At 37.5% G+C, this 27,177-nt stretch overlaps 1 pseudogene; it reads left to right on the plus strand.

Moving 5' to 3' along the window:
- The first annotated feature begins 111 nt into the window (after window positions 1-111).
- Window positions 112-26,705, plus strand: LOC113091793 (rho guanine nucleotide exchange factor 10-like; annotated as a pseudogene).
- The last annotated feature ends 472 nt before the right edge of the window (window positions 26,706-27,177 follow it).

The following is a 27,177-nucleotide window of genomic DNA, read 5'->3' on the forward strand; positions in this document are numbered from 1 at the left end:
AAACAATTAAAGCATTTTCTCCACCCCTGTAGACTGGCTATGAAAATGTGAGAGATATGAAAACTGAGAGTAAAATCTGCTTGCTCAACAATAAGACGGTGTCATGTGACTGACAGCTCTGCTGTTACAGCTCATGAGGGATAGAATGGGGACTGTTATATGAACTGAATAATGTAAAAAACTATGTGCACGTCAGACCCAGATGAGATGATCTATGATGATGTTGAGTTCGGGGAAGAGGGCGGCAGCAGCTCTCTGGACAACGGCTGGAGCTCCAGTGAGTTTGAGAGTTACGAGGAAGCCAGTGACACAGAGAACGGACATGGAGAGAATGGCCTCCCAGACGCTTTTGTCAGGGGCCGTACACCCAGCAGGAAAACTAATGTATGTATTCATACTGCTACCGTTTCTCTCATTATTTCTCTTATTTTTTCCTCTGCTGTTTCTTTGGCTTGAGCAGCAGATATGCAGAGTGATAGAAGTTTAGAGGTGTGTGTGTTGAGTGTAATGAGATCTGATGCCTGGATTATAGGTTTTTCACATTTACCCACACTAATATTTCAAAATGGGAAAAAAAAAACTTAATCTGCTTGTAATGGTTTTGGTTTTGTTTGTGTGTGTGTAGCACTGATTTAGTAGAAGAGGATTATTTGAGTGAATAGAGTTGTGTGTGTGTGTGTGTTGTGTGCGTGCGTGCGTGTGTGCGTGTGAATGTGTTTATTTCAAAGTCTGGCCAAGGCATTGGTTTATTTCTGAAGTGGCAGAACAAATTTAGAGTCATTATTTTGAAACCGTCATTGAGAGAGGGATTTGTGGGAGTTTGTGTATGTGTGTGTGTGAGGTTTAAGATTCGTTTGTGAGGAAGTGCTCAAAATGAAACGTATTAAGGAAATGTATTTTTGTAAGTAAGATTTCTTAATCATATCTGTGGCGTGCCATCATTTGTAATCAGCAATAATTTTGTCCCATGACTCTCTATGCTTGCACAATCGTTATGTTATGTTCTGTAAAATAAGTAATGGAGTATTTTAGATTTTTTTTTTCAGAATTCATTTGATTTCACATTTTTGTAATGTTGGTTATTGGCCATTACAAGAAATAATTATTATAAATATTCTGGAATTTTATTTTCTGTAAATGGAAAAAAACAGAAACAGCACGCCATGTTAACATTAGGTATATTACTGGAGTGAGATTCTGAACAGAATGAGGGAGTGAAGGAGTGATGTAACTCGTTCTCTGCCCCCCCGTTCAGCTGTCTGAAGATCTGGTGCGTTTGAAAGGGCACTATGAGAGAAAGATGCGAGATCTCATGGCAAGCACAGTGGGGACAGTAGAGCTACAGCAGCTTAAACACAAACATGAGCAAAAGGTAAAAGAACAAGAACGTGCATCTCCATCTCCGGAGGAGCTCTTTCTTCTCTGTGCTAGTCGTCCTGGTGGTGGGCTTCCTCTGTTTAACCCCCAGACCTCCGTCATCCCCACTAAACATCTCTTTGTGTCTCCATAGATGTAGCTGTTGTCATCTGTGGGGAGTGAATGTTGTACACAGTTTTTCTTCTCATTTATCCTCAGGCTTCGCATGTCTTTCTGTGTTTGAAAACAAGTTACAGTTTTGCTCTTCAGTGACTGCCACAGCAGGGCACTTATTAAATATTGGATAATGGGACTACTTTTGGAAAAATCTGAGTTCTGCAGATTTGCAGTTGCGGAGCTGCAGTTGCAGTCGCTGTTTCTCTTATTCATCCATCAGTTTTCATCATCTCTTATCCCTCATTTTACTCATCTGGTGTCAGTGTCGCTTAATCATTGTGTTTGGGTGCATGTTTTGTTGGGATCTTATGCTTTAGTTGGATAGTTATTCTCCATTGTGAATGTCTGGTAAAATTATATGAAATCTCAGGGGTGAATTCACTAAAGATTCGGGATGCTTTTGTCTGCAGCATTCCTTAAGCTAACTGTGCTAATATGAAACCGGGATTTGCCAGTATGTATGGATTCCTTTATAGAGTTTTTGTGTACTGTTAACTTCAATTGCATAAGTTGTAATAATCTTTTCTCATTTTAAGTGAATTTTCCCCTTGTTATGTTAAGTGGTTGTAGTTCAGAGATGTTGCATGTGCTACAGATGCAGCGACTCGTAAAAGCAGCCAAAAGATGGGACTAAAGATGGTCTGCAGAAAAACAAAGACGCAGTGAGAAAGGGACGATCTTTCATCCACACCAGATCTCTCTGTCATGGTAAGAGCACAGTACTACATCCTCCAGCTTACTTAATCCACAAATGGTTGATTAAAAGCCTCCTTCTGTTTAATTCATTGATTCATCATCATTTCTTAGAGAAGCAACCCAGCTGCTTTGATGAAGAGTCAGATTGTTCATCGAGGTGGAGTGTTTTAATGTGGGACCCGGTGCTGGGACCTGCACCTGATGGGCTCTTCTCAACCCCAGGTACTGTCTCACACGGCCTTATCTGCCTTTTCTGAGTCATTTTTTTCAGTTACTTTTTAATTAACTGTTGACAAGGGTTTTTATATACAGTACTGTTCCAAGGTTTGGGGTTAGTATTTTCTATTAATTATTTATTCAGCAGGCATGCATTAGTCAAATGTGACTTTTAAGACCTTCACGTTATTAAAGATTTCAAGATTGCAAGATAATCAGATAATCCTGAAAAAAAAAAAAACATCATGGTTACCACAGGAAATATTTAAGCAGCACAACTTTCAACACTGATAATGGGACAAAGCACCAAATCAGCATATTAGAATGATTTCTGAAGGATCATTGACACTGAAGACTAGAGTAATTCAGCTTTGCCAATACAGAAATAAATAACATTTGAAAATGTATTCAAATGGAATAAAGTTATTTTAAAATTGAAATAACTTTTCACTGGGTTGTTGTTTTTACTGTTTTTGTTGCCTTGTTGTGCAAAAGAAACAACTAAATCTTATTGATTCTAATCTCTTGACGAGTAGTGAATGAAGTAATTTCTTTTAAATAAATGCATATATTTCTGAGTGTGACTAAAGTGCCCCTGTATGCTATTTTTATGTGTGCATGAACAGGTGATGAGGAAGATGCATTCTGGAGATGATTCTAGAGAGTGAGAAGAATTATCTGGAAGCTCTGAAAAGAATTTTAGAGGTTTTTTTACTCTTTTTGTCTGTTCTGGTTTACATTGCAGTGCAAATTAGTTTTTTTACATGTAAAACATTTATTTTAGTTTCTGCACACATTAATTATCCAATAATGTAAACTCTTTTAACGTGCTTTACACATAACAGCAGTATGAGAAAGCCGCTTGCTGAGATTGAGCCTCGGTTACTAAGTGACCGCAAGTGCAAGGTGATGTTTTATCGGATTCGGGAGATCCTGCAGTGCCATGCCCTGTTCCAGATGGCACTGGCCAGCCGTGTGTCCGACTGGATGAGCTAGAATGATCGGAGATGTGTTTGTAGCATCGGTGAGATATTGCGCCTCTATGCCCCATCCTAACTCCTTTTCTAAACTTTTAATCACACAACCACACCCTTTATCTGAGTTTCTACATGTACAAACCTTCTCCACCCATAACCAGCTGTTGTAAGCTGTGTGTGTTTGTGTGTCTAAAATGTATCTGCTACAGTAGAAACTGTAGTTCATAAAAAAGCATCATAGTTTCCACTGTCATAAGTATCAGTGCGGTCACCTCTCTTTCTGCCTCTTCTGCAGTTTTCTAAGTCCATGGTGCTGGACGCTTACAGTGAATATGTGAATAACTTCAGCTTGGCGATGGGAGTGGTGCGGAAGGCATGTGCCGCTAAGCCCTGTTTCCTTGACTTCCTCAAGGTGAGACATCCCAAAAGAGTCCAGAATATTCCTGTAGTGCAGTAATTACATGTAAACCAGTTCTGCACGGTTCTTTTACATAATTCACAAAAATAAGCTTCAAGGCTTCGGTGATCTAAATCCCAAACTTTTGAACAGTAGTGTATGTTTGTGTTCATAATTCATTCTGAGCTTTGCTGATTGTGTTTGTGTATAGCATCGCCAAGAGACCAGTAAAGACCGTCTGACCCTCTATGGACTGATGATGAAGCCTATTCAGCGCTTCCCTCAGTTTATACTACTGCTGCAAGTGCGTCTTATCTCTCTCACACACACTCACACAAAGACTTTTTCAGTTCTATTAGTATTTTAAAAAGCACATGTGCTCCAGTGTATATATTAAAATATTTTTTAAAATCTAGACATCTCCAGAAGAGGGCGCCTCTTTCTTTCTGATCCGCATTACATCAACAGTTACTCTGATGTGGCAAAACTGTTTCAAAGATGCTTTGATTTTTATTTATTCAGTTTTTCTGTTGATGTTCTTTCACTAGCTAACATCCATTATCTTTTGTGTAGGACATGCTAAAAAACACGCCGGTGGGTCATCCCGACCGTCTTCCGCTTCAGATGGCTCTCACTGAACTTGAAACCCTTGCCGAAAAATTGAATGAGAGGAAAAGAGAGGCAGATCAGCGCTGTGAGATCAGACACATCGCTAAGGCTATGAATGAACATTACCTCAGCAAGGTACTGCAGCCCCTCTGCTTCAAGACCTGTCCTCTGATTGATCACAATAGTAACATTGCACCTAAAAAAAAAAAGTGTATGCATGTGTGTGGGGTTTCGTTTAATTCGTTATTTAAGATTTGGAAGATTCACACAGTGCGTGTCTGATTTTAGTGAAGCCCTGCTGTCGCTGATATGAAGTCAGTAAGTTACTGAGCCAATCCTCTAAACAGAACCAGCTTGAATGCTCCACACCATCTGGGGCTCTGATATATTTTGCTAAACTTTGCACTGACTCTGTGACTTCTCTTTCATGTGGATGGATAGGTGTGTTCTTTTCTCTCTAAATTAAGTAAAGTCTAGCTTTTATGGTCTGCTTTAGCTTATAATAGAATATTATCAGTATTTTGCCATGATGTAATAAGTAGATGCTAATGTTTTTTAGCATGTTTTATCTTCCTTTTTTTTCTTCCCTCAAATCAACCCTCAGACCAATTTTTGTGTGTGTGTCCAAGTTTAATTGATGAATGACTGTGATAAAGTAGGACCCTTAACTTTAAATTCCCAGCTCAGTCCTTTTATTGCTGCTTCTCTCTCCATCTATCTCTCTCTCTGTCTCTCAGCTGCTGAGCAGCGGCAGCCGTTATCTGATTCGTTCTGATGACGTTGTGGAAACTGTTTATAGTGATCGCGGGGAGATCATTAAGACAAAAGAACGACGAGTCTTTCTTCTGAATGATGTTCTCATGTGTGCCACCCCCAACCGGCGGTATGACTCGTTACACACATCCATTATCTGTAATAACTGTCAGTCAGAACTGTTTAGCACAACATCACTCCAGAAATCATTTAATTTCTTCATCTTTACAGTAAAACCTTCTTCCTCCACATAAATCTCTCCTCTGTCTGATTAAACAAGTTTTTGTCTCCTTCAGCCCCTCTCAGGATGGTGTGAATGTGGGAGCTGGAGGTGAAGGTGTTCCCTCAGGACAGCGCTTCCTGCTCAAGTGGAGCGTTCCTTTGAGTTTGGTTGAGGTCGTAGAGTTTGGCTCCAGTGAAGAGATGGGCGACTCCCGATTTCCACCCTCGCACTCAGGAGATAAAGTCGTCATTAATGCTAAACCTAGTAAGTTCCTGTTATGCAGACAAAAATATGTATGCAAACACAGCTACAGACAATTTGGCACAAAAGGTAGATAAGTCAAAGTCTGACTGAATATTGGTGCTAGAACCTTTTTTTTTTTGTATTACTGGAGGTCAAGGTCAAATGGTGGTTCAGGTTCTGGGTTGAAAACCCAACGTTTTCATATTCAAGCACTGGTTGGGCCCTGAATTACAGAGATTACTTCTCAGACCACAACTATGTCTTCGAATGAGGCTTTTTCCAGAAGGAATATAGCTGAAGATATTGTGCTTGAAGTTGTTTTGGATAGAAACATCAGCTTGATTAAAAAAAAATAATCAAACAACTTAACGTAACCAAGTGATTGTAGCAATAGCAGGAAGTGCTTAGAGAGATATTCATTCTGCATCAGCCTTACGCAACAACTTCACTTGTGCAATTTTAAAGGTGCAGAGATGTGACATTTAAAGGACTTATACTTATTCAAAAAGAAATATGGTCAGATTTGAATCTGGTCAGATCCAGATAAAGATGTCATGGATTATTCCATGGTGTTGAATGGAAAATGTGACTCTGAAGATACTGGCATTAGACATCATTTACTGTGCTTTTCCAGTGTCCCAGACGTTTTGACATGTCTGACAGAATCATGATCGAAGTCTGGCTTTTAATGTCACCTCTTAAAAATGAATCATTGATAGAAACATGTCAGGAGAAACTGTGAATACAGAAAACTATAGAGAGAGAGATGGGGATAGGGAAAGGAGAAGGTAAGAGATAGAACTCAAAAGCTTTCTGCTTAAAGCATGGAAGTTAGACTCACAACATTTCTCCTCATTATATCATGCAAAGCAAGAGGCTTTGAAGTGTTCGCAGAGTGCTGTGGTAGTCTGCTAAAAGTCATCTTTTTTAGTGGGTTGCCTGTTTCCCCAGGGATTATAGTCCGGGGGTTGTTTTAAAAATGGCTGCTGTCCTACCTGCTGTAAATATGGGTTTTAATGTAATGTTTGAGGTATATTTATAATGTTGTGCTGATTACATATACATGACCCTTGACCACAAAACCAGTCATAAGTAGTACAGGTAAATTTGAAGTAATATCCCACAATACATTGTATGGGTCAAAATAATAGATTTTTCTTTTAATACCAAAAATGATTAGGATAGTAAAGATCATGTTCCATTCATGCTCTAATTTCCTATCATAAATATATCAAAACCTAATTTTTGATTAGTAGTATTTAATGTTAAGGACTTAATTTGAATATTTAGATTTTTTTCAATATTTAGATTTTTTTGCACTCTCAGATTCCAGTTTTTCAAATAGTCGTATCTCTGTCAAATATTGTCCTATCATAACAAACCATACATCAATTAAAAGCGTATTTAGTCATTCTCAATTTCAAAACTTATGACTGGTGGTGTTCAGGGTCACATATGTATCTTTTGGATTCTGCAGTTCTTGCAGCTGTCGGAGACTCCAGTGCAGAAAACACAGAATAATAATAAAACAGCCTTTCAGTGCTTGACCCCTAATGACACAACATTTCTTTTCAAAATCATCTGCCATTGAGGACGTCTTTTCCCCCCTTGGAGGCTGTCTGCTCAGTTTTTTGTGGTTTGGAGAGAACAGGTCACACTGACTCATACTGCTGAACAAAAGAGGAAAGACTGTTTTTCCTGTTTCATTGCGTGTGCTCTATTCAGCACAGCTGAGGTGACAAAAGAAGGGACTCCGGCGGGATTTTACAAGAAATTATGCAAAAACCCACTCTGTAGATGTACAACATTGTAAGTCTCAACTGGATGCTTGTTTAAGCTTTTACAGTTATTAAAAATATTGGATTCTCTGTGCCTTCTACTAATGCATGAAGGTAGAAAAATCACTTTTCTGTGCATTTGAAAAAGACTGGAGTTGTCTCTATGGTTACTGAAAACACAGTCTGTGTGCAAGAGGTGCTCTGATTCAAACTAGAGCACTGAATCAAACGCTCTTGCATTCCCAGCCTCTTTCTGTCTTTATTCTCTCTCGTTTTACTTTTCCAAATCTAATTAACCATGAAGAATAAAGCTACCAGGAGGGGAGGTGATGTCACTGTTACTGATGCTGTGAAAAGGTTATGGAGAAGTGCCAGGGTACCATTTTATATTTTTCAGTTTTGCTGAAGCTTAAATATTATATACATTTTCAAACTAGTTTTTCTGTTAAATTTAGTTAGTAAGAGTGTAAGTCTTTGTGAAGTGCCGAAGTACTACCTTGGTATTTGTCAGTGTTATTTTAGTAATTTGTATACTATTACACTAATTATTAATATTGGCTTTCATTTTCTATTTTAATGTATATTTTAGCACTTTTTTCTTTATAGATTAATTTTATTTCTGTTTTAGTTATATTAAGTTATGTTTAGTTCGTTAATATTAGTATTAGTTTAATTTATATTAGTATTAGTACTTATTTCAGTCAGTTGCCTTTATAATCTTTAAGTCAAGTTTTAATTTCAGTGACTAAAAACTATTTTTAGTAGTTTTAAATTTAGTTAACAATAACAAGTCTTTATAAAATGATGCACAAGGACAACAAAGTTTTGTCCTCTTTTATAAAACTTGGGCTCTAGAGAATAAAAAATCCTTTTTACCTTTATTTATCTTTAAGCACCTATTAAAAGGACGAATGTTGCATACTTGCAAAACCTAATGCAACTGAACAAAACAAAAACACACAAATGCAGCCAACTGCTAGCTGTGTGCGATCTTACATGGCTGATTCTGCCTTCTGAGTCATGTTTCAGTGGTGTATCTGTGTGTGAGAGAGACTCATATTTTACTTCAGCTCTGAGTAAAAGAAAATACATGCTTGCTTCTTTTCCCCTCACTCTCTACTTAACATTTCTGTCTCTCTTTATCTTGGAAGGGCAGAGCAGCACAAAGCAGTCTTTTGTGTGTGGCAGTATTTGGGAAACAGACAGCACAGTCTCATAATGACTCATCTGAACCAGCGTTTAATGATTCACTGTATAATACCATTCAGTTTCAGCTGTAATCCTTAGTGCTAATGAAGACGGGAAATTTTAAATGCCCCAAACTAAACAAAAAGCAGTGTTTGGTGATATAGCTGTTTAAAGGTAAGAATTCTTATTACTTGGAATATTAACTGCAATTGGATATGTCGCATTCGCAGATAAGTTGTATATGGGTCCAGGGCAGCTTTACCAGGACCTACAGAACCTGGTCCATGACCTGGGTTTGGTGAACCAGATCTCCACTATGATCAGCAGTCTGAAGGGGAATTATCAGGTGAGGTGTTCATATCGCAAACACTTTAGGATCAATATTTTAACCAGGATGCACTCAGTTCTTCCTACTCCAAGTCCATTTTACACTCTTTCTCTTTCCAGAATGTTAATGGGACAGTTGCTCAGGATTGGGTTTCAGGTCTCCAGCGCCTGATTTTTAAAAAAGAGGAGGAGATTCGGGCGGCTGATCGCTGTAGGATACAACTACAGTTACCAGGGAAACAAGACAAGTATGTGTGACCTCGACTTGACCTGACATGTCTTATTATCATCAATGTCGGAAAAAGTTGTGCCGAGATTTAATATTTTTGTGGAAACCTTATACATTTTTTTTTCAGGATTCTTTGATGAATATAAAGTTCAAAAGTACTGCATTTGTTTGAAATTAGATTTATTTTGTGACAATTATACATTTATTTACTGTCACTTTGAATCAATTTAATGCATCATTGATGAATAAAAGTATCAGTTTCTTTTATAAAGAAATCTTGCTGATCCAAAATTTTAAATGGTGAAATTGTGATTTTTAGAGGTTTATAAATTGTTTACATGTTTAATTGCAATTCATCTTAACAAACTATTTGTAGTTAATGTTTTGTTTCCGTTATATTGAAGTAGTCTTTTTAGTATTATTATCTTTTATTAGGGAGCAGAAATATACCATAATTTGGATTTATTTGGCCTTCCTGAATGTCTTAATACTAAGGCTTCTAAATGATCAAACTGCCATGTCTCTGTGTTTACATGACTCAGAGCTTAAAGAATGACCTTAAGTCCCTAATCAGAGCCCAAAGACTATCCTGTGCAGTTATTATCCCACTCCTGTGAATCAGGGGCTTTAGAGTGTGCAGTTGTCAAAAACATACGCACAAACTGATTATTTGCGACTGTATGCTTGGATTTTAGTTTCTGGATTATAGGAGTATCTTTAGACTCCCAGCTGTCAAACTAATCCTTTTGATAACATAAATCTCTCTCACACACTGTGACTTCTGGAAAATGTATGCTGTTGACTTTCTTTTTGAGTTAGTGGTGGTAGTAGTCTGGATTGCATGGCTTCACTATTTTAGTTCTGGTCATTATTCTACCTATTATTTCTATACAGTGAAAGTTTTAGGGCCCCTTTCGAAAGTCATAAAATACAAAAAAAAAGTAGGAAAGTGATCAATTCTGGGATCTGTTTATTAGTATTGAAACTAGCCAATCATTAAATCACAAAGTCACTGATACACAGGATAGGACCCTGTCTGTTTCTCCAGCTGCCTGACAGTTTTCCAGACCAGCTGAACCCGTGCTGAGATATTTAGACTACCCAAGAGATTTGTGTACTGCCTGATGCACTTACAATGATTTCAGAGAAACGTGTATTGTTTCCATTGTTAAAGCTTTTTCAAAGAAGAATCTGAGCTTTGTGATTTGGACTTTTCAGGTATGGGAGACCCATGTTCTTCACTGCAGTCTTCAACACTTTGAGTCCATCTATCAAGCAAGCTTGGATCAGTAAAATGCAGATGGCTAAATTGGCTCTACGTATGTGTCATTTCCTGTCTCCATATCCTGTTTTTGTCTATAACTCTTCTATGATTAGATTAGGACTTAAATTACCTAAATGCCTGAAACACATTTAAACATACCTTAATATGATGTTCCCAGCATATTTTCTAAATAAACATGTTTGTAACACATAAACAAAATATGCGGGCTGGATTCATATAGTTCAGTCTGTGAATCATCGCTCAGCCGAGCCAGAACTAAAAGTTCAGCGCAGAAAAATGGATTATAATACTGGCAACAGGAGGACACATATGGGAATATCATTGGTTTGTAGAATCTGAGGAATGCTTGACTAATGTAATGTGTTTTTTCAGAGGAAGACAACATCCAAGGCTGGTTTTGTGCTGAGATGATGGTAAACAAATGAGGAAGCAAAACCATCCTCTCTTACTCAAGCAGATGGCTGTGGTCATGTCAAAACTGCAGGAGTTCAAGGTGAGCGACCAAACATCTTGCATCCTTATTATCATACTTGTTTATAATAGAAAACATGGTCTAATAAACCAATATGTGTTTGTGTTAGGTGGAGTGTGCAGTTCACAACCCTGAGCCTCATGTGAACACCGACAGCACTGCAGATCTGCCTGTTATGGGTCACGGATGTGTATGGGTGAGACAATTTACAGTCAAAACCTAAAATCCTTTATATTAAATCAGTTAAGCTTCCTTATTGGAGTCCAACCTGATATGAATCTGTCAGTCTGGTGTTTGTCTGTGTGTTCCCAAATCATATCAATAATTTTAAAGCTCTTTTGAACTCTAAAAGCATCATTAAACGCTGTTCTGTGTGGGAAGTGTGAGTGTAAGGTTGCATTAAAGGCTTTCATGCTGTATTTACCGTATAGAAGGGCATAAAATAATTCTCTTCTCTGAGACACCTAATAGCCTGCAATGATGGGCTACACTCTTTTAAGAGCACTCAGCATGTAGACATCAGACTTTAGTACTCAAATCAGTTTTGTTGAACAGTGAGATGTGTAGATTCTGAAATCATCTCTTTCTTTTCAGGTGGCCAGCTGCACCAATCACATGGGTCAGGTCTCCATTGTGGCACTGCAGAACTCAAATCCCAAAGTAACTGAGTGTTTTAATGTGGAGTCGCGTATTCTCTGCATGACGTATGTGCCTCTGGATGAGCCCTTGGAAAACGTTGAGATTAAGCCTGAGGTCCGGAAAGCCAGTGGCACACCGACTGTGTGTCTGGGAATGGAGGAAGGCAGGTGTGTATATCAGCCAATTACATCCACAAACTACATATAGATGAAGAATAGAGTGTGATGCCTTCTATTTGTTTGTGTAGTGACTTATAGTCTATTAACCAGTCTAATCTGATGAATTGATGCTTTATTTTTCAGTATATCTGTGTATAAGAGCAGCCAACGGTCTAAGAAGGTTCGCCTGCAGCACTTCTTCTCCCCTGATAAGTCCAGTGTCACATGTCTGGTGTACAAGAGTGGGTGTCTGTATGCAGGCTTGGTCAGCGGTTCTCTGGTCGTCTACTCCAGAGCTGATGGTAAGGAGGGGTTTTTCTGCAGTGATTCCTGCTTGAATCTTGAAAGGAGATTGATTTTGTTGAATGCATTTGATTTTTGTTTTGGTGTTCGGAAAAGTAATCCATCCATTCCTTCTGAAAAGAAAACAGCATTGGATGCTGGTGTGCTTCTTGACTAGCTTAACTAGCAAGATTTTCTTGGTCAACCAATCAAAGCTAAGTTTTGCTGGTGAACAGCATGGCTGTGCCAATAAATAACCAGCATAAACTAGCCTAAACTAACCTAAGTAACCAGCATAAACTAGCCTAAATTCACGCTGGATTAAGCAGGTTTCAACAGGGAGTGCTCTGGAAAGTACTCAAGGAAACTGAGACGTTTAAAAATATTTTTCCATTAATTCTTTCCACAGCTGTTTTTCTCTCTGGGACGCTCATATTCCATTTTACTCTCGCTCCAGTTTTCTGCTGCCTGAGACAGATATTTAGTCAATAATTTAGGGATATTGTTTAATACTCTGATTGAACTTAATTGATTTTCTTGTGACAATGTTTCTACAGAAATATTAAGCAGCACAACTGTTTTCAACATTGATATTGATTGATAATAGTAAGAAATGTTTCTAGAGCCCCATATTAGAATTCTTTTTAGAGGCTCATGTGACACATAACGACTGGAGTGAAAATGTAGCTTTATTTTTAAATATATTCAGGAAGTGTTATTTTAAGTGAACAATATTATTGTTTGTACTGTATTTTTGATCAAATAAAGAACCAAAAAAGAGACCCCAAAACACAGACTTTAAACAGTAGTTTATGCTATATTACTTTTTAGTGTTCTTTTCTCAGTATTCACATAATGTAATACTCAACGTTTAGTAATACTCATAGGATGAGCCATTTGGAAATACACAGTTCCAGATGAATGCCGTAAAACAATACGATTTCCATCATGTGGTAACATTATCAGATCATGAGCCTTGTGTTCTGAATAAAAGTCAGTCTTCGTTTACATTTTACTCATTCAGCTGAATACAGAACGTCTTTAGTGCTAATGCAAAGATTGACATTTAATCACTAAAATGTGTCTTCTTTAAAACACTTTTTTTTTTCCTTTTACGACCATGCTTATCACAAGTCTGTTTGAATAAGAGCAAGAGACGAAGAGAGAGGGTTTGGGAATGCTGTGTAGGCGCTGGTGTTATGTAATCAGAGCCTCTAGAAGCAAACAAGCTGAATAAAGATCTGCTCAAATAAACTGGAGGGTAGGAAGATCCAGGCAGAAACAGATGCAGGCTAGCAGTGATTTTTGAAGATTATTATGGGTCATTTGAAATATAATTAAACTTGTCATTCTTTTTAATAATTCTTTATCTTTAATTTTCATTTGATCTGTTCCTCATTCAAAATTGTCCATATCACATGTCACAAAATATAAAAATGATACTCCACCCCAAAATGAAAATTTTGTCATTAATCACTTACCCCCATGTCGTTCCAAACCTGTAAAAGCTTCGTTCGTCTTCGTAACCCAATTTAAGATATTTTGGTTGAAAACCGGGAGACTTGTGACCATATAAATGCATCCCTGATTAATTTTTTTAATAATTAAACTTACAAATATCTAATGTGTTAATGAATTTGACATTATTTTATCCACCGTAAACATACACTTGAGTTCATTGCATTAATCAGATTGAACAGCAAGTGCTTCTTTTACTCTAGATGTCAGAATGTGTTCTCAAATTTGAGCTCGTAAAGGACTGCAACAAAACTGATCCTTAAAGAGGTTTGCAGATACCCAGTCAGAACACCAGCTCCAGCATGAGATCCAACATTTTTCGGGTGAAAAAGTGGTACTAGTATTTCCACTATGAGAGTTGTTCTTCACCTCGGTGATTGTCAGGTCTCTCTTCAATGAAGCCTTTGTGACTTAAACAAACACTCAACACGCCTCCATTCTGCCCTCTGAATGCTGCAAGGTCACTATATTTCTGCAGGAAGCCCACAGGAGCACAGGGTGTAGTATCAACCCTACCCTCGGTGTGACAACATCGTATGTAACCTTTAACATAGTTTCTCTCTCGCAAAATCAGTTTTGCAGCAAACCTCTCATACTCGGTGTTCATAGTCTTTATCATCTCTGTACATTTACAAACACTGATATCTGAATTTCAGATTGTCTTCAAGTCTTTGCTCTCCTTCACAGACGGTTCCTGGGTCGAGTCGGGTGCCCGTCTGCTGAAGTTGGGGGTGTTGCCAGTTAAAGCCCTGCTGGTGGTGGGTGAAAATGTCTGGGCCTCATCAGGAGGGCAGATCTTCATCATCAGCACACAGACACACACTGTGGAGGTAGTACAGCACTTTTCACACATTTTATGTGGAGCTGGGGAAGGGGAGGCACCAAAAACTAATCCGCTTGTGCCAAGTCATTTAACGCTTTGAATATCAGTTTACCTTTAGAGGACCCATCAGCCTGCGCCATCTAGAGTTTCATGACATAGCTTGGCATTTATGCACCTGTTTTGCTACTGAAATGACCAGGTTTTAGTTTAGCAAATAGTCTTACAGTCTACAAGAATCCATTTCATCCGTTCATATTACTATAAAATCCAAATATTTCTAAAGCTTCATTATCTTTTAATTTTATTTTACTGGAAACACCAATATAAAACATATTAATCTTATAAAACATATAAACATTTCAAAACATGAACCTTCAATGATTTGTTTACACCTAGGTATCAAATTTGTGATAAATTGATAATAACTTTAGAATGAAATAAAAGGTGCACATCTCATCAGGTCTTTAAAAGTCTGTTACAGTAAACCAAATGGACCAAATATTGCAAGAGTTCTGTATGGAAATAGGCTTTAGACTATTACATGCATATTTAAAGATATATGTGGGTGTATATTGTTATGACCTAATGCTGTGATGCCACTAACAGCTGTCTGTAATTTATCTTAAGAGAGTGAAAACTCTGTTTCTTCACTCAGTCTCACAGCACATAGGGCCAGAAAGGCCTGCTGTGATCTCAGAATATTAAAGCCATGTGTTCTCTCTCCTACACGCAGACACTGACACACTGACCTGTTATCCAGCCAGCATCACTAAGCTCATTAGCCTTCAACAGCTCTGCTTGCTGTTAAACCATTGGCTGGAACGGTAGAGCGTGTGGGATGAATATGTGAGAGGTGTGCTGGAAAGAGATAGGAAATCAGTGATGCAAATAGAAAGTGGTGTTTGAGATCGTCTTTAATGAGATGAAAATCACAGATTCTGATGTGCAGAAATGCAAGAGCCAGATTGTTTCTCTTGTTCCCAGGCAGTTCTGATGTGCTTGTGGGACACACATTAGTCAAACCCTGTTAAATTTCACATTGCAGTTCCTTGTTATTTTGTTTGCTCCAGCAAAGACGTCAAGCTGTAGCATATCAGAATCGAAATGTCATCCTCTTCCTCTCTGAGTGAAGTGGGTCAAATCACAATCTCTTTTTCCTTCTCTGGACCTTCTTTTGGGTTACCTCATCCCTCAGTTCGGTAGGTTACACAGGCAGATTTTTCCAGAAATTAAGCCAAGCAAAGTCAGGCTAGTGTTTGCAGATCCAGCCAAGCCTAAATAGAAGTATGTTTGAGGTCAGATGCTTGTGTATTTATAAAAAAGTGTGTGTGTATGTTGACAGCGTCAGTTTGAAGCCCATCAGGAAGAGGGAATGGTCGTGTCCCACATGGTGGTGGCCGGTGTCGGGATCTGGATATCCTTCAGCACCGGCTCCACCCTCCGTCTCTTCCACACAGAGACTCTCGACCACCTGCAAGACATCAATATCGCCACAGCTGTCAACAACATACTCCCAGGTATAGTATACTGTGTAACGTCAGCACAAAACACTCACTTGCTAATGCAGTCCTTACAAAACTTGTTTTTGCATCTTATATCCCATTAAAAGTATTCCCTTCCTAAGTAAACCCTTAGAGACAGCACCCTGTCATTTGTAGTCCTCAGACGGTGGTAGATTACAGGTGACTCTGCTGATTCACAGCTTTCTGTTTATGTAATGACATGACATCATGAGTGGGTGTGTTGTTTTGTCACGTGATTCTCTTTCATGTGGAAGAACGGAATTACAGAGTCTCTTTAAGAATCACAGAGCCATGTAATGTTCATTTACTCAGATGATGTCATGTTGATATGTTTTTTTTCTTCTTCTTTTTAAAGCAAAATAAAAAGGTGCCGGTTTTTGCCATTATTGAATTAAAGCAGGTAGATTTTGCACCTTATTTGTAGAAAATCTTTTTAGAGGAAATCAGGGGTTGAGTTTCCTTAGAGTGGCAGTATTTTTACTCATTGTTTAGTTTGGATTTTATCCAGCATTAGTTTTTAGTTGTTCTGAATGGGCCGTTTGTGTTCAGGAAGCCATTCAGAGAGCGAATATACTAGAAATGACTTCAGCATTGGTTTTTGTTCTCAGTCTTTCTGCTTTTTATGATGGCTACATGATAGCTTTAATGTATGTGTAAGCAGTTATCTTCGAATACTAACTTCTCAGTGATTTAAAAAGTCCCCATTGGCCCTAAATAATGTCAGTCGAGCATCTGGTGTGTTGGCCGATTTAACACCAGCTGGGTTTAGGACTAGGGCTGTAATCTTTTTTTAATCATAATCTCTGCCGAAATGTCTTTTCTTGAGTAATTAGTAAAATGCAGTCTAAGGAACTTAGTCTTACAGAGCCAGATTAAACAGCATGTGTTTTGGTCCATATTGCATCTTGTTCTGGCTAAGAACCACCTACTTGGACAGGAAGAGACCCTCTGACCAACATGTTTAGCAACCAATCATGGTTTATTTTATATTTATGTTCTATTTTCGGGGCAGGTCCATCTGAAACATTTAGCAGAATTGTAGTAGAAATAGTAGAATAGCCGATTTTATGGCACACTGGAATGTTTGGTGTGGTATTTCTGGCACTTGTTCATTGCAACATCATATGACAGTATCTATCTTGTAGAGATGTGTTTAAGTGTGAAACCTGTGTGATAACTGAATCAAATGTGTTGAATGCATAGATAGGGATTGACTCACTCGCTGCACATGTGCTTTGTTAATGAGAGGACTGTTTCTTTATTCTCTAGCGCTGAATAAAGAAGCTTTATTTAAATCTCCATAGTGACAGGGGAGTCCAGACACGCTCCGACTGTGTGTTGGGAGTCCCTCACTGAATATGTGTATCTCGTTCTCTCCTTATGCCTAATGTCTGCATGCTGTTCTAGTCCTGGAAATGTTAAGGATTGGTATTCAGAAGTACATTACTTTTGAGGTAATTTATATCATAATATATTGTTTTAGTTTTTTAGGTTTTTTTAAGATCTTTAGGCTCTTTAGGATTGATTGGCCATAGGGTTTCTGATTGAACATTAATCATTAATGTCATTTAGTGCTGTGAGTTTATACAAAAAATTTATTAAAAGTAAAATGTATGAACTTTTTTAATACATTTTGGTCCATCCATCATGCAAAGCTATATGGCTGTAGATAATTTGGAAACCTGTTGTTTTTAACAAAAGTTTCCAGGGCTCCCTGCGGTTTTCTGCAAGATTAATACCTTGGTTGTTTAACTTTAAAAATGAAGCAATTAAGGCAGCCATAAATATTATAATTTTACATTTTACAGATAAAATTATTTTTGTTTCTAAAATTTCTTATTGTACATGTACAGTAGTAAGGCTTCTTATTTTAACACCACTCATATTGGTATGTACGTTAATCAAATCATTTTTGACGCCCTACAAACAAGCTTTACTAAATTGCATTTTAAATCACAATTAGATTCCAAGAGAATCCCAATCAAGCAGCCCTAATCTGAAATGCCCTTATGTAACATTGGCAGTTAGTGGCCTTTAGATGCTGTTCTTCTGTGCAGCTGCAGAACAATGTTTTTGAATCTATTATTAGATGCCTCAAGGATTTGTTTCTAACAGTCCATGCTAATAATATTCCCCTGACCTTCATTAGAAGAGGAAACTACTCTATCAGCTCTATCACAGTGTTTTGTTTGGATGGGGAGGGTTTTTTTCTGGAATCAGTTGTTGAGTAGAGTTCAGTTGTGGTTGAGTAGAGTTCAGCAGTCCGTCTCCATGAACCCATGCAACAGTTTGCCACACAGGAAATGGTCTGCACGGAGACATCGGCCACAAGAAGGACTTCCTGTGTGAGAGTATAAGGGTGTGACTGACTGCAGCTGTAGTTCCCTCATTCTGATTCACTGCTGCTTGAAAAGAAAATCTTGCATTTTACACTTTGATTATTAGAATCCCTAATATTTTTATATGACTGATTAATAAGTCAATAAAATAGTCAATTTTTGAGCATTTGTCATCATTGATGTTCTTTCACACTTCCTGATTCTACATATAACACAACACTCTGGACAAGATGAGTCCTGCTAAAGTTTCCTTCGATCTGATTCATCAGATCGGAGTAATCTGTTGGCATATCTCCTTACCTACTGTTTGTTATGAGAAGAACTTCCTAGATTTGGTGTCTAACAATAATATGGGCTGTTGGTACCTACTCGCCTGGCTTTGAAAGGCTCAATTGTACAGTTTTAAAAGGGTGTGGACCTGCCAGATTACTGTATAATTCCCTGCAGAAGTATGTTTATTGGAAGGGTCTCCATTAAGCTTTAATTGGTTACATTATTTTTAAAGATTTTAAGTTATACAGCAAGAGATTCATTAATTACCATCAGAATTGCTTTGTAAGGTCATATGGCATCATTGAATACAAGGTTTGATTGAACAGAAGTATCTTCATCTATAATGCAGGTTACTGTCTTTTTAAATTCCAGCACCATTTTGCCTCTGGCTGGCCAGAATCCTTCAGCTTGGTTGTGCTGAGTATGTCGGATCATGCCCGGCTATTCCTTAAGCTCTGGGGCTTATTTGTCAGGGCAGGATTTCGTTCATGAAAGGCAGTGCTGGTCGCCTCCCGTGCTGTGTTGTGTCTTTACTTGTCTCTGAGGTGTTTCTTGGGATTTTATGCTCCATTTATCTGCTTCTGTTAGTAGTTCAGTGGAATGATTTGAAGTTTGAATAACCTTTAAAGACAAATGTTTTTTGCTGCGTGAAACTGGCACTGTATGGAAATCCATTCAGTTTCCACCCTCAAATGAAAAAAAAAAAAATTGAGGGTAACTCTTCAGAGCATTTTGTCACCTGAATAATTTTTTTCTCACAAAATTTTGGTATGTACTACCAAAGGAGGGGAATTAATCTGTATCATATTTCTGTAGCTCCCGAGTTTAACTTCAGTACAGCTGCATATAATCATTTTGCATGGCTAGCAGTCACCTCAGACAGAGAGAACCTGAAACTCTTTTTGATTTGTGTTCAGTAACGCAAGAGCAGATTTTAGGATGAGGGATTGGTAGCGTAATTCCTTTGTGTTGTGTCCTGACCTTGGAAAGATGGAGTCTGTCCCGAACTTACCTTACAGAAACATGCAGCTAATATCATGCATCACTTTGTCTGTACAACAGTGTCTTATGTAACATTTGCTGAAATGACTGGCAGACATGGTCATGATCCCTTCGCCCGGTAATGGATTTGACAGCTGCTAAAACATTGTTTGCATTCCATATTTGCTGGTGTTTGTCTGATATATTACAAATGTACCAAAGCTCTTTGAATCCATTTGTTGTCATCATGCAAACAACCACCTTTTTTGTGAGTTTTTTAGAAGAGTCATCCTCTATCAAGCGTTGAGTGAAAGTTTTGAAATGCATATTATGGCCTTTGTGGAAATGATAAAGACTGGTATCAGTTTGTGATAGTAGAGGCAGTGGTATTTGTCTCTGATGGCTTTGTCTCCTGTGACCCAAATACTCACTCGTGTGTGCATTAATGACACAAACAAAGCAGCCACCACAAAAACAGCTGCACTGACTCTTGGGGTTCAGATAGATCTTCATTATCGCATCAATTATGTATGGACAATATGTTTAATTTTTTTTAATTGAAAGGATGTTACTCCAGGAACTCTTTTAGCCCCATTAGTGGTTAATGCTTGGATAGATTTTTCCTCCCTTAGTGTCTGACACAATGTCAGCATTAGAGCTGATTAAACTGGCATGTTCATACTGGTTTTTGATTTGTTTAAATCTAGTGATATGGATTACAGAGAGTCATTTTTCATGTTGCCCCCTCCCACACACACACCATCAAATCAGCACATGCATTTCTGAGTTGCTAAATGACAAATCAGTTTTGATTGTTCTTGACATGATTTATAATAAAGTGTGTCAGTCTTTTGAAGGTGGTACAAAGATGTCAGCTACAATATCACTCAACTAGCAGGCGATTAACTGGTTAAAACACTACAGATAGCTTGTACTGAGAGTCTTATACAAAATAAATTGTACATATGATGTTCATTATTATTAGTTGTAGTATATATTATATGGATGTTGAATCAGGGTTATTGGTTAACTTAAACTAAAACCATAAAAATACAATAAATGTTGAGTAAGATCAAGTGAAATATTCAAAAACCTAAAGTTATTTTATTTCAGATAAACTCGATGCCAACTCGGTCTGCCAAGTACATGTCTTTCTGTCCCTTTTCTGAAGGTCAGACTGGACAGACACACACACACACACACACACACACACACAGAGCCCACAGCTAAATCTGTTCTTGGATATTGGAGATTTTCAGCTGCACCACCGCAGCCAGATGACGAGAATTCACCACAGACTCTTTTTATAAACATAAAGGACCCTCTCATTTTTATTTCACAATAACTTATGCAGAGTAACCGATTTAAAAAGTGTATAAAGCTAAATGGGTCTTTCTCTTTAAATTTAGACTAAAATGTAGTTTCTTTGTGACCGATTTGGTCTACTAATTTCGTCTACAGGACTTATTGTAAAACACTTTGAAACTGTGCAGATGTTTTTCAAACTCAGTCCTCATTTGTTTAGCAATAGTCCCCGATTAGAGTTTCCATGACTAATGTAATGATCTGTGATGTTCAGAAATATGAGCAAACCCTTTCCTAAAGAGGAACAGCTCAATAGAATATTGCTCTGTGATACTTCTAACTTGCAGTTTGATCCTGACCAATCAGGTGTTTGGAGGGTGTTGACCCATAGTTGGGTATTTTTTTTTTCAGTCAGTGTTGTTCCTTTTCACCAGCAGTTCTGTTTGCTCATGTGTGATAATTCACAAGAAAACCGCTCTGGCCCGATGACATACTACTTTTTAGTCAGTAATAAAATTCAAAACACATTATTGCATTTAGATAAAAATCCTTTAATCCTCCCCTTGTTTTTCTTAACTTCATAGTTCTTAGAGGGTCCTAAAGTTTATATTCTGTATCATATATATATATATGTGTGTGTGTGTGTGTGTGTGTGTGTGTGTCTGTGTGTGTGTCTGTGTCTGTGTGTATTTATTATTATTATTATTATTATTATTATTATTATTATTATTATTAATTTATTTTTGATTTATTTTTGATTGATGGAGTAATATACTTTGAGTAAATGTAACTGTTTTATTGTTATTATTATTAACCCTTTAACTGCCCCACCAAGAAAAAAGCATTTTTTGTTTGCATTTCTTATCTCCTTATGTCATTAGTTACCACACTCAATGTATTTTTTTTCCAACACGTCCCATAATTTTTAAAACATTAGCTTAGCTTTTCTACGTTTACCATAAAGTGACAAATCAACCATTTGGTTGACCACGTTTTTGAAAAATTATTGAAAACATACTAAAGTTTTTTCATGGCACCAAGTAAAATAATTTTGTAAAGTTAGGGCTCTTACAGTGTAATATGTCAAAAAAATATGCTTACCTTGCAAAATTTCACCAAAAACAGTTTACATGGCAGGAGTGATTTCTTTCTCTCTGACATCCATCAAAGAAGAAGTGTTGTGACAAATGCTGTTGATTTTTTTTGGCTTAACATACCTCTACCAGATGGTAGAGATGGCTCAATCAGCTTGAATTAAGTTAGGTACTCCTCTCAATAAAATATAGTGACTCAAAATGTGCTCAACCATTTGGTCGAGCGCAGTTAAAGGGTTAAACACAGCATTCCTTACCATTTTTTTATATAGTTTATATATTCTTAACATTGTCAGTTTATAGCATGTTCTTCACCAGTAATGAATCAAAAAGGACTAAATGATTTTATTTAATCACCAACATGAGAGTAATTTTAAAATGGATTTAATATCAATCATAGAACTGTGACCAGGCTGGACTTTTAGACTTTAGCTCATTTAGAATTTTTATTTCATTTAAATGATTCCACTTAATGTACAGTACATGATGTACAAATTTAGAGTTGTTTGTTTAACAAAATATCTGAACGTTTGCCATTCTTTTCTTTCTAATGAGGCCTCCCTCCCATTTGTAAGTGCGCATTGTGTCAGGTTTCTTTGGAAACCAACTGCTTTTCAGCATCATCCCCATAGTAACCTACCCACACATGCTGTCGAGTTCCTACCCACACAGCCTAGCATGTGTTATTATTCCACTGGGTGAATGTTTCACCAAGTACCTCTAGTCATGAGTGCTTGCCACAAGTGTTTTATAGTATGTTTTTCTGATTTAGTTTGCAGTGTAAGTAGTTAAATCAAATGAATTGTTCCCTTTCAGGACAGCAGAGAGTCTCTGTGAGCAGTCTGTTAGTGTGTCACGGACTGCTGTTGGTGGGGACCAATCTTGGGGTGACAGTGGCCCTGTCCATCCCCAGACTGCAGGGCATCCCAAAAGTCACAGGTGGGTTTTTAAAGGGGTTATATGATGTTGCAACAAGGAACATTATTTTGTGTATTTGATGTAATGAAATGTGTTCATGCCGTTTAAGGTTAAGTGAGGTGTGCTCTGATTGGCCAGCTATCCATGTGCATTGTGATTGGCCGAATACATCAAGCATTTGATGGAAATGTTACATCCCTTAACATAGTGTGATGCCGTCTCCCGGCAAAACCGGACAAAACCAGTAGAACCCATTACAAATGGGTTTCATACATTTGTTGCATACAGTAGGGACATAATTACTGATTATAAAGACTTGCATTATCTTTTTACGCATTGCGTTGCATCGCACCGCATAAACCTAAAACCATGTCTGTATTTGTGATTGGAGAAATGACACACAACCAGCGCTACTCTACACTCTGCAAAACATGCGTGTGAATCATCAGGGGTAAATCCTTTAAATATAAAAAGTGCACTTACAGTCTGTGAGTCAGAACAGTCAGCAGATCAGGAAACAGTCCTCCATAAAATGCGTTTCACACATCTGAATATTTGGGTTGAACTGTTCTGGAACAGTGTTGTAAATACAACTTAACCACTGATTTCTAGTCGTGTCCTCTTTTGGAAGGCAAAACAAAGTAGTTTTGCTTTCACGATGAAACACAGCGTCACACACGGCGGGCTGGGTGAGCGGAGGCCAGCTTGAAAATGGCACGTCCAGCTGATTCGATGAAGGCAACCACATGTGATGACCCCGGCTGGACTCCGCTTCGTCCACAGTGAAAGCTGATCTGGTGATCTACAGTGCAAAGTTGATGCATTTCCTCAGCGACCAGCATGAATCAGCTCTAGGCATGATGAAGTGAATATCCTCCTCTTTTGGAAGGCCAAAGAAAGTAGTTTAGCTTTCACAATCAAACACACAGCATATCCACAACATGGCGGTGCGGCAACAACAATACTACAACGAGAATTAAAGTTACACCTTTTTTCTTCACATGAACATTTGGGCGATGATATGCAAATCTTCCCACATTGTGACGTAGAGATGTGGGGGTGTGTTAGAATGAGCCATTTTAGAAGGGCGTGGCAGATAAAGAATATCTCTTTGGATTTGAGACTTTAGTCTTTGTAACTTTATAGATCTTCTTTATGCACCAAGAGCTTGTAACATTCCAAAGAGAAAAGAAAAAATTTCTCTCATAAAATCTCATCATATGATCCCTTTAACAAGTTTTTAATGCTTAATACTGTGGAATTGTGCTAACAGCAGAGGTTTGTTTGCTGCCCATTTGGTAATTTTAAGTCTGTAGCACTTTCAAATACTCCCAACTCTGCAGAAGTTCAGGAAGAAACCACACTGACAAAAAACAAGGTATCTGCCTCAACTGTCAGTGACTATAGTACTTAAAATAATAATAATAATAAAATAATACTTAAAAAAAAATATATATATATATTATATATATATATATATATATATATATATATATATATATATTTTTTTTTTTTTTTTTTTTTTTTTTTGCTTTTTAACATTTAACTTTGTAACTTTTTAAAAATAAAAACTCTTGAAATTGATGTTAAAAATGGAAAACTTTGATAACAAATATATAATTTTATATCTATTATTTTTATATGCATATATATATATATATATATATATATATATATAGGTGCCACTTTAAGTGGCATTAACTACAGTACACTTACATTTCAATTAATCATTTAGAACAATGCACTTATTGTGTACAAAAGTGTTTTTACATTGTATTTACATTGTATGTATATATATAATTACACTGTTGACCCATTCCTTAAAACTTAACCCACCCTTAAACCTAACCTTACCCGTATCTCCCTTATTTTTGATGCAAGTACATAGTAGTTAAGGCCACTTAATATATAAAGTGGGACCAATAAGTGTATAAAAGTTTATAAATGAATAATACTAAAATAACACTTAATGACGTCTGATTTTATGTTTAATATTTACATTAGAGGAAGTTCATTTTTTATAATCATTATACTAAAATTATATTTGTTTTGATGAGATGTATTTTACTACCCTTATATATTTCATTATTGTGTTCTGACATCTGTGTGTTATGTTTCTTTTATTTATTTTATGTTTGAGGCAAACTTTTTAATGTTGCTCATCTCGGTCATTCATCTCCCTCATTGTCTTGCCCCAGGTCGAGGAATGGTCTCTTTTCATGCTCACCATGGCCCAGTCAAGTTCCTCACGATGGCAACAGCAGTGTGTAATGTCTCCCAAGCAACCATGGCAACTCTCACCTCCAACACACCCAGCCAATGCCAGCCTGGGGCCCCCGAGGTGGAGGGATCCCAACTGGACGAGAACTGCTCTGGGGTGGGGTGCAACAGTACCAGCTCTCCCTCACATGCTCCAGTTCTCCAGGACTCCCTGTCCTCTTCATGTGGGTCTCTGGCTCTGTCTCAGGGCTCTTTAGAGCATGGCCCAGAGGACGGGGCGATATACGACCTGCTGAACGAGCCGGTGCACTTCCAGAAGGCCAAGCAGACTGAAAAAGTAAATGTTAGCTCATTGTTGGTGGTGTCTGGAGGACTGGGACATTGCAGAATAAACAGAAAAACAAAACAGTCTAAGCACGAGGAGATGGTGGCCACTATTATGGTGTGGCAAATACCACTGCCCAGCCTTTAAAAGATAAAGATGGAGGTATTCAGAGAACGGTGAGGATCAGGTTTTAGTTCGGATGCAGCTGCACAAACACCAGTATCCTTCGTGCTTTTGTTTCTTTTAGTCATCTAATTGATGCTTTTACTGTATGTCTTCATTATAGACCATTACACGTCAGAGAGAGCAGTTCCTTAGACTAACATTACATTCAGTCATGGGCTGATTGGGGGAAAAAGATTAAAGAATGAAGGGGGGGGGGGGGGAATGTGTTCCAGGAATGAGCTGAACTACCAAGTACTTGGTCAAGCATCACGGAAATGTGTTTTACCACTTTCACCTGAATTAAAAAGTGCATTTGTGAAAATGTCAGTACCACTGCAGTGTGATAATATTCAGGTCTAATTTTGGTAATATAACATTTTTAACTGCTACATAATTACATTTAATTCAATATCAGTTGTTTTCTGTAAAGAACATTTCATGAAAGGAAATGTCAAAATGTTTGCTTCAAGGAATGGTTGTTCTTTTTAAAAGAGGTTTTAAAACGTTGGTTGAATCCGGGCCCATCTGTGGTTCATGGGCTTTAGATTGGCCTCTGTGATCAGCTACAACCTGGGACTGAATGACTTGTATGGGGTTCTCTGGCGGGCCAGAGATTTTGTTTGGGTCCTAAAGTGAAGTTGGTGTTCTGTGTTACAAGTTCAAGAAAAATGGCATTCCTCCATAACTCTAATTTAAAATGAACGCTTATCAATATTTAAAGGTATGGAAACAAGCTTTATAATTATAAATTGTGATCTGTATTTCTGACTTGTATATTAACAAATATATGCCACTGTTTTAACCAGCATTCTTTGTATATCTGTGCATGTGTGATAGAAAACCAAGTGTGATTTTGTTTTTGTTTTTACCTGTCCCTTTTTATTTTCGGTCCCTTTTTAGTTTCTTTTTCCTTTTGATGGACTATAACTGCCAGCTCATACATAGGGGAATGTCCTAAAAAGAAAATCACATTTGAGGCTGAACAGAGGTTGAATGGATTTCTGTAAAATGCACTTTACCAACAGCAACACTGATTTATGGTAAAATTGACATGGGCATGGATGGAAGGAAGGAAAGAAACGTAATTAAAAAATGAAAATGTGTTTATTTTTCACCTTTGTGTTTCCAGTGCGATGTGTTTGAGAGAATTTGTCTCGATATATTCATTTTGCAAGGTGTCTGCCTAAAAGGGAAATTAAAAAGTTTATATTTATTATCCCTTTACTACGATGGTTGATTATTATTGGATGTTTAGATATTCACACTTAATTTATACACTGAGTGAGAATATTTATATTTATATAATGCAGATAATATTTGAACAGATAGATTTTTTTACACATCAAGATGAGAATCAAGCACTATGCACCCCTTAAATAATGAACTTGCAAAATGCCAAGTAAATAGTTTTTATGATTATTGTATTTAGAGTTTTTAAGATAAAAAAAAAAGCTGATATCTCAGTGTTTGCAAGAATCTTTGGTTTTGATATGATATCTGTCATAATCAAGAGTGGGCAAAACTTCTGACATTTAAGTTATAAATAAAGTCCTTGGGTAAGATTTAGTTGTTCTGCTGGAGGCCTTTCCTCCCTCACTCCCTCCTTCACAGGATGCCACACTAATATATACAATGCTTTCAGTCTTTGTGGGCTCAGAGATCTTTGTGAGTCCCCTCGGACTGAGAAC

The sequence above is a fragment of the Carassius auratus genome, unplaced genomic scaffold (genome assembly GCF_003368295.1).
Source record: "Carassius auratus strain Wakin unplaced genomic scaffold, ASM336829v1 scaf_tig00214298, whole genome shotgun sequence".
Classification (NCBI taxonomy): domain Eukaryota; kingdom Metazoa; phylum Chordata; class Actinopteri; order Cypriniformes; family Cyprinidae; genus Carassius; species Carassius auratus.